Below are 17,891 nucleotides of genomic sequence, written 5' to 3'. Positions count from 1 at the left end.
CCATTGCCCTCACAGCAGAAATTTCCTCTGGCTCCTGTAGTCTATACCCTGGGATTTGCAACATACTCACTTAAAGGTGCAAAATCTAAGTTTATGAACAAACACAAGCAGAGGGGTGCATTTGAGCACGATCAGGCTGGCACCAGCAATCTGATCAGCACACCTTAAGTGACTGTTTGCCATTTCAGTGGCAGTGCATAGTGAACTAGCAGTGAGAGGGTGTTCACCAACCATATTTCAGTGGCAGTGGCATCAGTGTATTCCCACCCACCAGTGATCACTTAATCATGCTCTTGGGAACTGCTCTTAACAGCCAATTTTGCAATACTCTGAACATCTTGCAGCATCTGCTAATAGAAAGATAAGAAGTGTCAAAATGCACATACTTCTTAGTACTCAGATGAAACCATGGTATAGACCAGAATTAACTGAATTCATAAATGCAAGATCTGACACAAAAGTTCTCCTCTTGTGAGAATCTGACTGAGTACCAATTTGTAAGGGCCGAGCCCATCAAAACAGCTATTCTTTCTAATAAGTACAAGGTCCAGGGTAACAAGATATCACATTCATAAGTGTATTTTCACAATCAAAGCTAACATGATCTAGCACAGAAGTTTAGTACAGTTATTCATCACCAATACTATTAAACAACTCTCTGGTGAATTACACAGCATGCTTAACTTACAGAATTAGGGTCTATAATAACATGCAGTCATAACATGCCTTTCTTGCAAGATGGCACTTTTGTTGCATGATTGCTGGACCCTACATGCTTGGAAAAACATCCTATGAAAAACTCCAGCCTCTCTTTGAATGAGGCTGAGAAGATAGTTTGACACTAGGATGAAGATAAACAGACTTGGACAATTTCTTTTTGGTGTTAGATAACTTTTGAACAGGTGCTCATTTTTGCAGGAATAACTGTATGATGTCACCAAATGAGGGTTCTAACTGTGTATCCGTATCTTATGCTAACTACATACCTAAAGAAAGTGCACTACAAACTGCACTTCGAAGTTCAGGAGACTTATAATCTAAACAACAAAACTTGTAAGGGGGTAATTTGACAATAAAATTCACAAACATGCATCAGCAACTGATTGCTGTGCAAGTAAGGCTCTGCAGGAATTGGCAGCTCTTATCCTGGACTGAGAAAAGGAGCTCCATACTAAAGTACATAAACAATCAGATGAGTGTGAGAGTAGGACCAAAGGAGTGAACTCCCAAATAAATCTGTAAAATTTAATGGCCCATAACTATCTTGGACCGTTACATACTGGATAGTCCAGCTAGTCAGATGTGGGACTGAGGTTATAATCAACAGGAGGCTGGTCTTAGTAACTGTCATATGAGAAGGGCCTTGTTTTTAAGTTTTCCATCCAAACCGGTGACTTCCAATGTTTTTTGGTGAGGCGGTGTGTGTATGCATTTATTTTCCTCACTGAGTAATTGAGGGATTTTTGAAGTCTCAGTGAAAAGTTGCAGGAACTCTTCTGTGGCCTCAGGTTGGTTTACAGACCTGAGAACAGACACTGATAATGTGGGAATCCCTTTAATTAGTAGGAGAGTTGGTAAGACTTTCTGGTCTTTTTTCATGACTGTGCTATAATGTCAAATAATTGCAATGAGATGCTCTGAAGGCCAGAGCAAATGATACTCTGAAATGAGAAAAAACCTTTTGAAGACCCTGTCTTTTTAATTTCCCTTTCTTTCTGCATGGATTACAAGGTAAATTAACAGCATTTGTTCCTAACAGTTGCAGTAGAAGCATTTAGGATTAAAAGAGAACTAAAAAAAAAATACAGATTATTGGAGGTCTGTCTTTGTACGACAGAAGATGGATTAAAATGATAAACGATTATGTCCCTACTGAAGATTTTATAGATTGTGGTTTATGATGTCTTGAAGCACTTCCACCTCATCGGGAGAAGCTTTTCAGATTAACAACAGACAGTGATGACACAGCATCGTTACAGTGGTAGTAACTCACTTTCCCATGTGATCTGCAAACTGATAATGGAAGTTAGTAACAGGATAAATCCATGGAACAATGGCCCTCAGCTGAACTCTGCTTAATGATTCAAAAGGACATGAGATCTTCAACAGAGTAAAGAGAATATGCTGCAGCTAAAGGTTCCACAACAGCTTTGAACTTCCCATTAGCCAACAGCTACCTAGCACAAACATGTGCAGAAAGGCAGCAAGCAAGGCAGACTACTGGTTTGAACAGCCCGCTGTAGAAATAACTACATGCTCATGAATTCAAATGGGAACAACAGTGAGTAGAAACTCTTTAAACTGAATTCATACTCAAGCCATTTTCCTTCCCTTCCCCTTCACTAGAGATTTTGAAGAGTTTAGCAAATTAATTCTTTTTCCTGTCAAAATCTGAATAAAATGTTCAAACTTACTAAAATTAGGCTGCCAAGCCTATATTTAAAGAATTAAGTATAAAGTCATGTTTCTGTAACCTGTCTCTCTGTAGGTAGATCTCTCCACCTGGCCATACAGTGTGTCATATGCACAGAAATTTGTAGAGGCGAGGACTTCAGCAAATAGAGCTGAGCCTTCGAAAGTGCAGTAAAGCATCTTCCAAGACAATTAATGCACAAAATAAAACACACCGTAGAGTTTTGAATAATCTCTCCCCTTATACCAGGAGAGTGCCTGGAAGCAACATCTCCTATCCAAGTCTCACTGTTCAACACCTAATTTAATGCACAATTATGCCCTGCAAGAGATAAGCATTCTGGACAGCAGAGCAATAGTTTATTTTTAGTTGTTTACACAATTCAGCTGTTTTATGTGGGTTGACCTGTCCAGTCCTAAATTGCAAGTCTGAATGCAAACCTTTATAGCACAAAAAGATCATTCCAGGGGTATTTCTAGTTGGATATTGACGAGTGTCTAGCCAGTATTGTATTTCAATTTTCTGTTTCATTTAGAGAAGTGGAAAACAAAGAGCTGCACTAATTCCTGGGTTAGGCAGGTGGAGACCAGCCTAACTCAGAATAACGCAGTGGGAATACTGCAAACTAGAGAAGGTCTACAGAGGGAAAGCAGCCTTTCCCAATGATTACAATGGCTAGTCCTGTTCCAGTAACATCTTGCTGCCATCAGAAGGGGTTCTTATCAAGACGCTGATATAGGTTTTCAAGAAAAACTGCCAGTAGGACCCTTACCAAAGTTGACTGTTCTTGCGCCCTGGGGTCCACTGTGAAAAATACCCTTTCTCTTTTGCCTGTGCTACTATTAGTTTACAGCCTTCCCTGCTGGCACAGGACCTTTTTAGCCCCATAAACAATGAAAATAAGGGCATAGTTATAATCACAGAAAGCTACTAATATAAGGTGTTTACAGGTATGAGCTTTTCCCCCAAGGAAGCAAAAGGCAATCAGCTGGTTCTTATCAATGACTGGAAATTACCTCAGGGAGATAGGACAACTACACCAAAATGCTAATGATGATGGCAGCTAGGGTGTAGTTTCTGCCATGCTGGTCTTAGGTGAGTATGCTGTATCACGAAAGGGAATGGTGTTAATGTCCATTCAAAGGTCTGGGAGACTTTGCTGGATACCTGATGGTCGCAGCAACATGCAGCTGCTTGGCTGGCTGTCCTTACTAACTTCCTCCTTACTAACTCTCTCCTTCCTGCAGCATGTTGCCTTAGGCAAAAACAAAGGGCTCACAGAGCAAACTGAAAATCAGAATACTCAGATGTAGTAAAAAAGGCTAAAAAAACCCAGACTAACTGGGGGATGGGTATCTGTAGTGGTCTGTGAAAGAAAAGGGAGGGAAATAGCCAGTTTTAAAGTATACAGCAGGTCTAAGGAAGTCTCGATGAAAACTCCCTCCCAGGGTGGAACAGACTGGGAGATGAAAAACTTCTCCCACTGATATTTGACAAAGCAAATCAGCCAGACATACAAGTTTGATTCAGAAGTTGCTGGGTGAAACCATAGCTGAGGCTATTGTACCCTGCCAGACCAGAGGCAAATACCTACTTTTCCTGACAAAAACTGTGCACTTTATACACTGCTGAGTCTCTGGGATTTCCTGTAACTGCTATCAGACCTACAAATATCACTAGCCTTACAGGCTAAAATTTTCAGAGGTGTTCTTAATTCTGCAAGTGTGCAGCTGGACAGCAAATCTGTGTAACTTGAAATATGTCATGGCACTTACCCTCAATGGAGTTTCCTTCTTGGAAAATTATGTTGCAACATACGAATGTGACTTCAAACTTGAGGGGCCATCAACAACCTTGAGAGGAACTGGTTATAAGAATAAATAGATTCCTTATCACATTTCTAACTCTGATCCTTGAGTAGACAAAACTAAAACACTGGGGAGAAGTGCCTTTCAGAATTACCCTGAAAATAACTAAAGTGTCTTTTTAGAAAATACCTGAAGTTTTCTCTTTTTGTGTGTGTGTGCATGAAGAGTTGTGATACTGAGAAAAAATGTCCCTGTGCATGGCAAAGCAAGGAAACCAGTAAAGCCCTTCCTGGAGTTCTTCTGTGAAAATGTTTGCTCTCTGATCTGTGGGAGGGAACCTGAAAAATTCCACAACAGAGTAGTGTAGATCAGATTAGACTAGATTAGAGTACAGTAGAGTAAGTTAGGATAGAGTGGAATGGAGTTGAGTAGGATAGGATAAGATAGGATAGGATAAGGTAGGATAGGATAGGATAGGATAGGATAGGATAGGATAGGATAGGATAGGATAGAATAGGATAGAATAGGATAGGATGGGATAGGATATTTCAGTTGGAAGGAACCTTACAATGATCATCTAGGCCAAGTGCAGATACTATGCTAGTGGCTGCAATTAACAAATTCAGCTAAATATATAATATTGAATTATTTAAGTTCTAGCAGAAACAAGAAGTCTCTTAAATGACTCTTTTGCGAAGCCAAAATTATTTTTCAAAAAGTTCACAGCTTTATCTGGTACAAGAAATGAGTTGGATACTTTCTACTTTCCTATGCTAGGAAGTTGTTCTGGGTTCAGCAGCAGCAGTCAGTTTTTCTCCTTCTTAGTAGCTGGTGCAGCGCTGTGGTTTTGACTTCCGGCCTGGGAATAATACTGATAAAGCTGATGTTTTCAGTTGCTGGTCAGAATGTTTACCCTGACCAAGGACTTTGTGAGTCTCATGCTCTGCCAGGGAGGAAGAGAAGCCAGGAGGAAGCAGGGACAGGACACCTGACCCAAACTAGCCAAAGAAGTATTCCATACCACAGCATGTCATACCCGGGGATGTAACTGGGAGTTACCCGGAAGGGCACGTTCTTTTCTCGGTCGGGCTCATTTCCGTCAGGCGGTATCGTATTCTCTTCCCTTGTTATTTCCCTTATCATTATTATTATTGGTGGTAGCAGTAGTGATTTGTGTTATACCTTAGTTACTGGACTGTTTTTATCTCAACCCGTGGGAGTTACATTCTTTTGATTCCCCTCCCCATCCCTGAGAAACTGTGTGGCTGACTTGCTGACTTGCTTAAACCACGACAGTTCTTTTTGTTGCCCAAAATGGGGCACAAAGGGTTGAAACAACAACAGATCTGACCGGAGTGTGTTTAATCTTATTTGTGATAAGCATTCAGTGTTTTGGATTAATAGTCACTCGTCACAATGCTGATTTATTGGCTCTCAAAGTTGTTGTTTTTGATCTCACAGTTTCAATATGCTGTAGCTTACTTAGAGCCGGTATTTGCTGTGTTAGTGTTTTTCAAGTGTGGGGCTTGGGCTAAGGTTATTGTCTCATTGTATTTTATGGTAATGACTTGTAATGCAATAGAAAAACTGATCATGAAACTGATCTGGCTTATGTTCCCAGTGTGGTTACCACTTTTTTACTTTGGGAAGTATATAATACAAGTGCTTAGCAATTACACATCTTTTTTCTCCTTCCTGGGTGGTCAACCTGTGAAGGAGACACTCTCCTACCCTCCCAGTGCCCCTCCCAGACCATTTACAGCATCGTTTGAGAGTTTTGAAGTTTTTGAATGGCCTTTTAATATTGTTGAGACCTGTTTGCTGATAGTGATGGGGATCACCATGTTGGCACGCATACAGAGTGTGTTTTGTCCACAACTATTACGTCTGATCTCAAGAGTTAAGCAGAGTCAGTTTTGGGTCTTTTCTGGGGTTAGACGACGACATAGGGGAACTGAAAGATTTTCCCCGAGGCTGGACAGCCATGATTGGCAGGGTGTGTGGGATAGTATGGGCAAGTATCTAGGTCAGTGGACCCCTCCAGTGCTTTGCAATTTCACCACTGAACAAGTGCAAAATCCAGAAGAATTAGTAAAACACTTAAACGAGGTGTGCTGTCATCCTGGTCATACCAGAGAGGGACAAATCATGTCAACGTGCTGGGGCTTGGCCTATGCTTACCGGGCCTTGTTCAACACTATCCAGCACCTTCAAAAGGAAAGAAATGTCCCTGGATCTGAGGGCGAAGCAACAGACAGCGCAGCTACTCCAGCTCCGAGCACAGCAGCTACACCACCCCCAGCGACAAGTACAGCAGCTACTCAAACTTTGGCTGCAACAGACAGTGCAGCTACCCCAGCGACAAGTAGAGCAGCTACACCACCCCCAGTGACAAGTACTGTTGCTACTCAAACCACAGTGATAATCACTGCAGCTAAACCAGAGGACCAACTCGTACCAGTATCGATTGCCCCTGTATGCAAGAGAAAAAGCAAAAAAGTGGCAAGAAGGGTGAGACAAGATGAAGAAACAATGTATTCACCACCCGGGCCACCATCTGATCAAGAGTCATCATCACATGATGAAGAAGAGGTGACTTCTCAACCTCGGACCTCAACCAAGCTACGGAATATGCGAAAAGATTATACCCGTCAACCAGGGGAACACCTGGTTGATGCTGGGACAATGGGGCTGATGGTCAAGAACTAGAAGGTATGGAAGCCAAACAGCTGGGATCACTTGCTAGAGAAGGGGGAATTGACAAAGCAATTGCAAGAGAGAAAAAGTCCCTCAGTCTTTGGAGGCGGCTCTTGGCAGCTGTGAAAGAAAGATTTCCATACAAGGACGATGTTACGAGTCGTTCGACCAAGTGGACTACTTTAGACAAAGGCATCCAGTCTCTGAGGGAATCAGCCATCGTAGAGATGATTTATCACACCAAACCGAATAACGAGGATATACCCATAGACCCAGATGAATTCGAATGTACACGGCCCATGTGGCGAAAACTTACACGGAATGCACCATCATCATATGCCCATTCATTGGCAACAGTAACCTGGAATGACGTAGTACCACTAACAGTGGATGAAGTGATTTATAAACTCCAAGAGTTCAAAGACAATCTCACCGCTTACATCATCTCAGCTGTAGAAAAACTGTCCCAGGATCTCAAACAATTGAGGGACGATCTATCTGATTTATCCAGCTGCTTACATGTACCAACACACATCTCGGCTATTAACAAAAGGCATCCTATTGTTCAAGAGAGAAGATACAGAAGGCATACACCACGGGCCACTCTATGGTTTTACCTGCAGGATCATGGAGAAGACATGACGAAGCGGAACGGAAAACCTACTTCAGCTTTGGAGGAACGGCTGCGTGAACTGAAAATAGGAACAAGGGTCAAGGCTGATCATCCCATGAGAGCTGCGGCTTCAGTCTCTGGTGAGCAGGTTCCCAGATGGAGCGGAAGAGCTGATTTCATTCCAGCTCCTGTGATAACGAAGAATAATCCCTTTCAACATGACTTAAGTGTCCAATGCTGTGATGACTGTTAGAGGGGCCCTGCCTCCAGCCAGGTGGAGGTAGGGGACAATCGGATTTACTGGACTGTGTGGGTCAGATGGCCTGGCACATCAGTCCCACAGAAGTATAAAGCTCTAGTAGATACCAGTGCACAGTGTACCCTGATGCCATCAAGCTGTCAAGCAGTGGAACCCATCTATATTTCTGGAGGGACAGGAGGATCCCAAGAGGTGACTGTACTGGAGGCTGAGATCAGCCTGGCTGGGAGGAAATGGTAAAAGCACCTCATTGTGACAGGTCCAGAGGCTCCATGCATCCTCGGCATAGACTACCTCAAGAGAGGGTACTTCAAAGACCCAAAAGGGTACCGATGGGCTTTTGATATTGCTGCTTTGGAGACTGAGGAAATTGAGCAGCTGTCCACCTTGCCTGGTCTCTCAGAGGACCCTTCTGTTGTGGGGTTGCTGAAGGTCGAAGAACAACAAGTGCCAATCGCGACCACAACAGTGCACTGGTGGCAATATCGCACCAACTGAGACTCCCTGATTCCCATCCATAAGCTGATCCGTAGACTGGAGAGTCAGGGCGTGATCAGCAGGACCCGTTCACACTTTAATAGCCCCATATGGCCAGTGCGAAAGTCTAACGGAGGGTGGAGACTAACAGTAGACTATCGTGGCCTGAATGAAGTCACACCACCACTGAGTGCTGCCGTACTGGACATGCTAGAACTTCAGTATGAACTGGAGTCAAAGGCAGCCAAGTGGTATGCCATGATTGATATTGCCAATGCATTCTTCTCAATTCCTTCGGCAGCAGAATGCAGGCCACAGTTTGCTTTTACTTGGAGGGGCGTCCAGTACACTTGGAACCGACTGCCCCAGGGGTGGAAACACAGCCCTACCATCTGCCATGGACTGATCCAGAATGCACTGGAACAGGGGCAAGCTCCAGAACACCTGCAGTACATTGATGACATTATTGTGTGGGGTGATACAGCGGAAGAAGTCTTTGAGAAAGGGAGGAAAATAACCCAAATCCTGCTGAAAGCTGGTTTTGCCATAAAACGGAGTAAGGTCAAGGGACCTGCACAGGAGATTCAATTTTTGGGAATAAAATGGCAAGATGGACGTCGCCAGATCCTCAGAGATGTGATCAACAAAATAACAACGTCTCCACCAACTAATAAGAAAGAAACACAAGCTTTCTTGGGTGCTGTGGGGTTCCGGAGAATGCACATCCCAAATTACAGTTCGATTGTAAGCCTCTCTATATTCTTCTATCGGAAGAAGAATGATTTTAAATGGGGCCCTGAGCAACAACAAGCCTTTGAGCAAATTAAACGTGAGATAGTTCATGCAGTGGCCCTTGGACCAGTCCGGACTGGGCCAGATGTAAAAAATGTACTGTACACCGCAGCCGGGGAGAATGGTCCTACCTGGAGCCTCTGGCAGAAAGCTCCTGGGGAGACTCGAGGTCGACCTCTCGGCTTTTGGAGTCGGGGATACAAAGGATCTGAGGCCAGCTATACCCCAACTGAGAAAGAGATACTGGCAGCCTATGAAGGGGTTCGAGCTGCTTCAGAGGTGATTGGCACTGAAGCACAGCTCCTCCTGGCACCTCGGTTGCCCGTGCTGGGCTGGATGTTCAAAGGCAGGGTCTCCTCTACACATCATGCAACCGATGCGACATGGAGTAAATGAGCTGCACTAATTACACAGCAAGCTCGAATAGGAAATCCCAATCGTCCAGGCATTCTAGAAGTCATCATGGACTGGCCAGAGGGCAAAGATTTTGGAATGTCACCAGAGGAGGTGATGCGTGCTGAAGAGGCCCCACCATATAATAAACAGTCAGAAAGTGAAAAGCAGTATGCCTTGTTTACTGATGGGTCCTGCTGTATCGTGGGAAAGCATCGGAGATGGAAGGCAGCTGTATGGAGTCCTCAACAACAAGTTGCAGAAACTGAAGGAGAGGGTGAATTGAGTCAGTTTGCTGAGGTGAAAGCCATCCAGCTGGCCCTGGACATGGCTGAACGAGAAAAGTGGCCAGTACTTTATCTCTATACTGACTCATGGATGGTGGCAAATGCCCTGTGGGGGTGGCTGCAGCAATGGAAGCAGAGCAACTGGCAACACAGAGGTAAACCCATCTGGGCTGCTGCACTGTGGCAAGATATCGCTGCCCGGGTGCAGAACCTGGTGGTGAAGGTACGCCATGTAGACGCCCATGTACCCAAGGGTCGGGCCACTGAGGAACACCAGAACAACCAACAAGTGGATAAAGCTGCTAAGATAGAAGTGGCTCAGATGGACTTAGATTGGCAACATAAAGGTGAATTATTTTTGGCCCGGTGGGCCCATGACACTTCAGGTCATCAGGGCAGAGATGCAACATACAGATGGGCCTGTGATCGAGGGGTGGACTTAACAATGGACACTATTGCCCAGGTTATTCATGAGTGTGAAACATGTGTTGCAATTAAACAAGCCAAACGGTTAAAGCCTCTTTGGTATGGAGGACGATGGCTGAAGTATAAATATGGGGAGGCCTGGCAGATTGATTATATCACACTCCCACCAACCCACCAAGGCAAGAGCCATGTGCTTACCATGGTGGAAGCAACCACCGGATGGCTGGAAACATACGCTGTGCCCCACGCCACTGCCCGGAACACTGTCGTGGGCCTTGAGAACCAGATTTTGTGGCGACATGGCACCCCAGAGAGAATTGAATCAGACAATGGGACTCATTTCTGGAATAACCTTATAGACACTTGGGCCAAAGAGCATGGTATTGAGTGGATGTATCACATCCCTTACCATGCACCAGCTTCTGGGAAAATCAAATGGTACAATGGGCTGTTAAAAACTACACTGAGAGCAATGGGTGGGAGAACTTTCAAGCATTGGGATACACACTTACCAAAGGCCACCTGGTTGGTCAATGCCAGAGGATCTGCCAACAGGGCTGGCGCAGCCCAGTCAGAACTTTTACATATTGTAGAGGGGGACAAAGTTCCTGTGGTGCACATGAAGAATTTGCTGGGGAAGACAGTCTGGGTTATTCCTGCTTCAGGTAAAGGCAAATACACTCATGGGATTGCTTTTGCTCAGGGATCCGGATATACTTGGTGGGTAATGCGGGAAGATGGGGAAGTCCGATGTATCCCTCAAGGGGATTTGATTTTAGGGGAAAACAGCCAATGAACTCAGTTGTATGTTGTTGCCTGCTATGTAATACTTTTATAGCCCATCAACTAGAAGTCTGCAGGGCACCAGCGACTGGCCCTGACTTCCCTCCAACCATCATCCCAACAGAGAATGAACTTTGATAGAACCGGATGAGTTCTACAGTAAAGGAACGATCAACATCAGCAGGCAACGATCCAACACTGCACACAGCCTCTCCTGCCCTGAAAGACTGTTACAAGGGATGGAGCCCAACATCATGGACCGAATAGACTCAACAGCTTTATAGGAATTGGTCCATGCACTAAGATAACAGTGCACTGAGATGAGAGCGAGGGTATATGGAAAATGTGGGATCTGAGTGTGACGTGAATGGTCTGGAATAAGGGGTGGATACCCCTTACACTCATGACTGTGGCCTACGGCCACACCACCCTGAAAATGCCTGATCTTGTCTAATCTCGGAAGCTAAGCAGGGTTGGGCTCGGTTAGTATCATCGTAGTTATTATCCATCGGTGGATGGGAGACCTCCTGGGAAACCCGGGTGCTGTAAAAAGAACTGTCGTGGTTTAAGCAAGTCGGCAAGTCAGCCACGCAGTTTCTACTCTCCCCCCCGCCAAGGGATGGGGAGGAGAATCAAAAGAATGTAACTCCCACGGGTTGAGATAAAAACAGTCCAGTAACTAAGGTATAACACAAATCACTACTGCTACCACCAATAATAATAATGATAAGGGAAATAACAAGGGAAGAGAATAAGATACCGCCTGACGGAAATGAGCCCGACTGAGAAAAGAACGTGCCCTTCCGGGTAACTCCCAGTTACATCCCCGGGTATGACATGCTGTGGTATGGAATACTTCTTTGGCTAGTTTGGGTCAGGTGTCCTGTCCCTGCTTCCTCCTGGCTTCTCTTCCTCCCTGGCAGAGCATGAGACTCACAAAGTCCTTGGTCAGGGTAAACATTCTGACCAGCAACTGAAAACATCAGCTTTATCAGTATTATTCCCAGGCCGAAAGTCAAAACCACAGCGCTGCACCAGCTACTAAGAAGGAGAAAAACTGACTGCTGCTGCTGAACCCAGGACAGTAGTATAGACAAGGAATAGTACACCTTGCACGATTTAGGAGTAGTCAAACTTACTTGCTAAGAGGCAAGCACAACATGTGCATAGTGCTTCATGTGGCACAGGGATATTTATCACAAGCTCACCCTATGAAGAAAGATACAGATGGAGCGTGTTAGCACAGCATTCAAATCCTCTCACCAGGTACAGGATGCTTGCTACTAGTGACATAATGAAAACAGCTTGAACACAGCCCTACACGCCCTGAAATCCCTCACCTCTAACCCAAACATGCAAAGCTAAAGACACCTAAGAGCTAAAATGATCACAACATATGTCCTTTCTTCTTGGAACTTCCCTGCCTTTACTTTTTCAGTAATATGTGAATGCCTGAAATAAAGCCCCAGGTGCCACTGCCTTTACTGTCCTGCTTAGCTTTTTTTCTTTTTTTGTCTATCATATTGCCATTTCTATTTATTTTTGCAGAAACATTGGCTTTAAAAAAAAAATATAAGTTATAATAAATGGGTGCTGAAAATCCAGCTCCCTCCAGAATTACTGTACAGAAGGAAACAGATGTGCTTGTTATCAACACATGCCTGACCAACTTCTACTTTGCCTGCAGCTCTCTCTTACTCTTGATACAGAATTCAAAGGTTTGATAGAGCAGTCAGGAAAACAAAGAAGAAGTATATTTTCCTGCAGGGCTGTTGCAGCCTTGGGTGCGTTCATAGTGTGCTGGCTCTCTCTGAGAGTTGGAGTGTTGGCAGGTCACATGGAGACCTGATCATGCTTCTTGACACTTGGGAGGGAACTATCTATAGGGAAAGAGAGCTCTGTTTTACTTGAAGTCCACGTTCTCTCTGCATCAGTCTCAGGCTGCTGTGGAGGAATTCACTCTTGACGTACAACAAATAGACCAAAGGACTGTTTTGGTTCATCCCCAAAACATCATAGTGAGGACTGGCATAAGGGCAGGCCTTATTGCTGTAGGAAGAGAGACAATATTCCCTTTGTTCTCTTGAGTTAGGGGCACCAAACTCACCTTGGAGGGGTGTGAACATCTGATACTATAAACAATGTCATCTAAAAGCTGCTTCAGATATATGCCTCCAGATTCAATCAGCGTCATCTTTGCCTTTTCCCTTCATATGCTGTGACCTGCTCTTGCCTGTCAGAGGGGATTTTCCATGACCTCTTTGTAAAGACCACAATGTTTTGCCCCCACTTGCCTTTTCTGGCCTTTACTCACTGAAGTTTAATTGGTACAAAAGAAATAAATTTGAAGGATCCTGTCTAAACTTTGTGCTAAGGAACATTTCCCACAGCCAGAAGCCGAATGACCCGAATGACTGATTTTCCAGTGCATAAGCAGTGCAAAGTCGACACAACCATCTCTGCTTTTCTTCTCATGCACTCTGAGGAAAGATGTTCCTACTTGTCAAATTTGCAACAGGAGGGTGTGACAGACTATTTTTCTGTCATTTCCCATGGCTGGGCAGTTCTGGGCTGTTCAGCAAGCTCTGAATCTAAAACTTCCACAAATCAAAATTGCAGGCCTATCATGCCTATGCCAAAGCCCCAAGCCCAGCTGATTCATTGAACCCTTACAAAGATTAGCCATTAGACAGTGACAAAATCTTCATAGCACAAATTGCAATTAATACAAGCTAACGGGACCTCTTTATCATCAAGCATCTGTTTGCAGTCTATTTTAATCATGGTACATTCAGGTTTCCAAAGACTGGAAATTGAGGGCACAGCTATGTACTCTGAATTTAACAACAGATGCAAACTGATGCCTGCTGGGCATTAACATGCTGGTAACCTTCTGTACCAGAGAGGGAAACGAAACCCAATACAAATGGGATTAGCAAGAAGAGAAGCTAGGTATTTCTCTGCAAGCAAATAGAAACCATTGTGCATTTATTGGAAAGAGGACAGAAAAAGTCTTGCAGCTGAACTCCTTACCTCATACCACTAGGCTTAAGGCATGATAGAAACCTGGCAAACTTGACTTCTCCACTTACTCTAAACAAGAAGCATTTCCATAGGGAGGGACCAGCCTCATGCTGGTGACAGGGTGACAGAATATAGGGCACTCATTTAAAATTGAATACTTGACATTCTGTAAAGCTACTTACTAGATTATCTGTGGCAGCTTGTTACTGTAGTCATAGCCTGGATTGTAGTCCACCTCCTACCTCCCTCCTTTCAGAAAGTAGTGAGTATGCCCTGTCAGTAAACTCTAGACCCAATTACACAGCTAAACATAGCCTTGACCCTTGAAGACAGGAGACCTTTTCTTACACTTGAAATCCGCATAGGAAAAAAGTCGTCTCTGACTGACCCAGATCCAGTCTTTATCTTAAAGACCACATGCATGAGAAAATTCATCATATCCAGCAGGAGGCTGATCTGCTGGTAATTATCTTGTGTTTTGCAGGGGCAGGCATTACATTGTGAACAGACTGATGGAAAGGTAGGAGGACTTTAAGCAGCTGTGGTAAGAGAAATCTATTTGCACTCCTGAGAACAGCCATCTTGCAGAAGGCCCCAACACAGAGGATTGTTTGGTAACGGGCAAAAGCAATGCAAAGAAAAGTCAAGTCATCCTGTTGGGAAGGCAGTCCTATGAAACCTCACCATGCATAAGTGAGTGTCTCCTACATGTTGAGGAGTCACCAATGCCCATGGAAAATGGAAGTGCCCTATTGTGGGCATAAGTATAAATGATGTTTTTCCGTGGTGCTGGATTTCACAGTTAGACTGACCACTTGCGGAAGCTTTTCCCCTCACTCAAACTTTCCACCTTTCTGGTTTGGACCTCAATATCTAATATGGGTTGAGCTGAAATGTCAGCCTTTCACCACCCAGACATGCTGACGGTCTCTTTACTCTGCCATGAATCCACTGATTCACCTGAAAACTACTCCTGCAAAATGAATGTTTTTACTAGTTTCTGAGTCAGGTCTTGCAATTGCAGGAATGGGAGAGAAGACACAAAAGAGGAGTCATGGAATCATGCTTTGGAGTTGGGACAAGCACTGACTTCCCAGATTCTGGTTGGTTTTAGATGAATGTGAAGGTATGGAGGTACAAAAATACAGAAGTATTGAGCTAAGGTTGAATTGCAATGAATTGGGTAAAGTGTTTTAACAATGCATATGTATGTTGATACACAGGTTTTTACTGATGTTGGGTTGGACTTGATGATCTCAAAGGTCCTTTCCAACCTAAATGATTCCATGATTCTGTTTTAGAGACAACAGCTTTCACACCCTCTGAACACCTGTCCTGCCCACAGACAAGCAAGGCTTGTGAGAGGCAAAGTGTACTCCAACAGCACATTAAGACCTTTATGTGAAGGGCTTTTCCCTCTTCTGTTTTTGCTAGATCCCCTGGAGACCTACAGATGTGGTTAGCAGAGGAGATCATTAACAGGAACAGAAGGCACCAAAAAGCTACCCTTGCAAGCATCAGGGTGTTATAGGAGCTGGCCATGCAGCATGGTCATCCCAGAGAGGACTAAAAGGTGGGAAGGCTGACTGGCCATGCAAAGAACATAACTGATTTAATTTGGGGACTGTTCATCTTAAACCTTCTTCCTCATTCTAATGACTGTGCCAACATGCCTGTGTTATCATTGTCCTTGAAAAACAGTGGCAAGATGCATGCTGTAAACACTTTAGCAGTGGAGAGAAAACCTCAAAGGCTATAACTTACTTATAAACACAAGGGGGAAAAAAAAAAGGGGGAAGGGAAGGGAAGGGAAGGGAAGGGAAGGGAAGGGAAGGGAAGGGAAGGGAAGAAGGAAAGGGAAGGGAAGGGAAGGGAAGGGAAGGGAAGGGAAGGGAAGGGAAGGGAAGGGAAGGGAAGGGAAGGGAAGGAAAGGAAAGGAAAGGAAAGGAAAGGAAAGGAAAGGAAAGGAAAGGAAAGGAAAGGAAAGGAAAGGAAAGGAAAGGAAAGGAAAGGAAAGGAAAGGAAAAAAGGAAAAAAGAAAAAAAGACTTAATTCTGCATACTGAAAATATGAAAGCAGACAAAAATCATTGGAGCAGTTTCATAAGAGATTTTGAGTGGTACTTTTTTTTATTTCTCCTTGCTGAATTTAGGTTAACGCCACTAGACATAATTTTATGATTTGCACCTCATTTTGGTCTGGTGGGCCCTATGGACTGATTTACAACATCTAGAGAAAATCAGGACCTTGGCTACATCTATGGTAAGGCACAGGAATATGGCTGCAGCTGGTGGCATGCACACAATTCCCATTGCATTTCTGTAGGCTTGGTCAGTATGATGGCAGGATTTGCCGCATGACAGTGATGAATACATGTAGACTGGTGTAGAGATAGCTAAACAAGAGGAAGCAAAAGACTGTGCTCTTACAGAAAAATACTTTCTCCCTGTAATAAGTGAGGCACATTACGAGTAATGTAGGAAAAGATCCTTATTGACATACTAGTCTGACTAGCCTTTTTGCTCCTGGTATCCTTCAGAATCTTCCCTACACCAGTAACAAAAATCCCTATGCAGTTCACACTACTTGCCCTATCAGCACAACTGGGCTTTACACAAGTGAGGACCCATTCCTACAGGCACCCAACAGCTCACAATTCTTAGCTGTGCATAAATAGAAGGAGCAAGTGAAAAAGAAAGAAGGGAGAGGTATTTTCCTCCCTGATCTATAAAAAGTTGCACAACATGTCCCATTTTATTTCACCAAATACAACCTGGTACTTTGTAAGCTGCTAAATTTAGTTGTTTTTTTTCTGTTGAGCTTACATTGCATACTGGACCCTGACTATCTGATGTTTGGACAACTCTGGATGCTTTTAGCATGTGTCTCACAATTTTTGTGAGGTCTTGTGCTCTTTCCAGTTAAGGATTTAGGTGTAATAACTAAAGATGTGTTGCACCTTTCAGCTGAGTGAACTTGTGTAAAGAAATTACTGTATCTAAGCAGGAAATCCGCTGCTGACTTGCAAGCAGTTAGGTGGTCATCTCAGCCATATCTTTCTCCTGGCTTTCCCCGAACATACTTCCTCTTCTGTTCTTTGTCTAATCTCTTGGAAACTGTCACATTGAAGTTATGTATAAGTGGACCATACCTGCCTAGTGCAAGAGCAGAAAGAGAGCTGCAGCACCCGCTACAGAAAGGGCTTGTAAACTATAGTTTCTTCTAACCTTTCAAGGCAGAAGAAAGGAAGACACTAAAATCGGCCAGAAGTACACAAGAGCTTAGGCAGAAATATAGACAGCAAAACATGGCCCAAACTTTTGATGCTTTTGCATGAGACATCCTTCTCTCTTTTCAGTTCCTCTGCACTTAGTGGACACTAGGTGTTCACACAGGCACTTACTGTGACTAATTGTGCTTCTTACTCTTCAAAGTAACTAGTAACTTTATCTCTCATCTTCAGTTCTGCTGTTCACAATGAAGATGTTTACAAACAGGGACTGTATAGGTTGCTATGTGAAAGGTACATGTGAAACAACCTGCACCATGACTCCTGGGTCTTGCTTCTTCTCATATAAACCCTTTCACATTGCGTTACCTATGAATCATAGAAGGAGAGTGAGCAGCATTTTCTCCTGTTCTGTTCCCTAATGTTACATTTGCTGGGGAGAAAGTCTGTTGCATAATGTGCGTAATAATCCTGGACGTGGATGCTTTATTTGCTACCCTGAGGACCCTTCAAGCAAAGCTGTCTGTTGATTCCCACAGCTTGCTTTTTCACGGCACATTCTGTGATGGACACTTGAACATAGCTTTTATGACAATACTGAACAGTTCCAACCCTACATCTTGATCACTGACTTCACACTAGGCTCGGAATAAGACCTTCTTCTCAGCAGTGTTATTTATGGCAATAATA

Source organism: Psittacula echo, assembly GCF_963264785.1.
Source record: "Psittacula echo genome assembly, chromosome: Z".
In the NCBI taxonomy this organism is placed as follows: Eukaryota; Metazoa; Chordata; class Aves; order Psittaciformes; family Psittacidae; genus Psittacula; species Psittacula echo.
Note: the sequence above shows the minus strand (reverse complement) of the source record.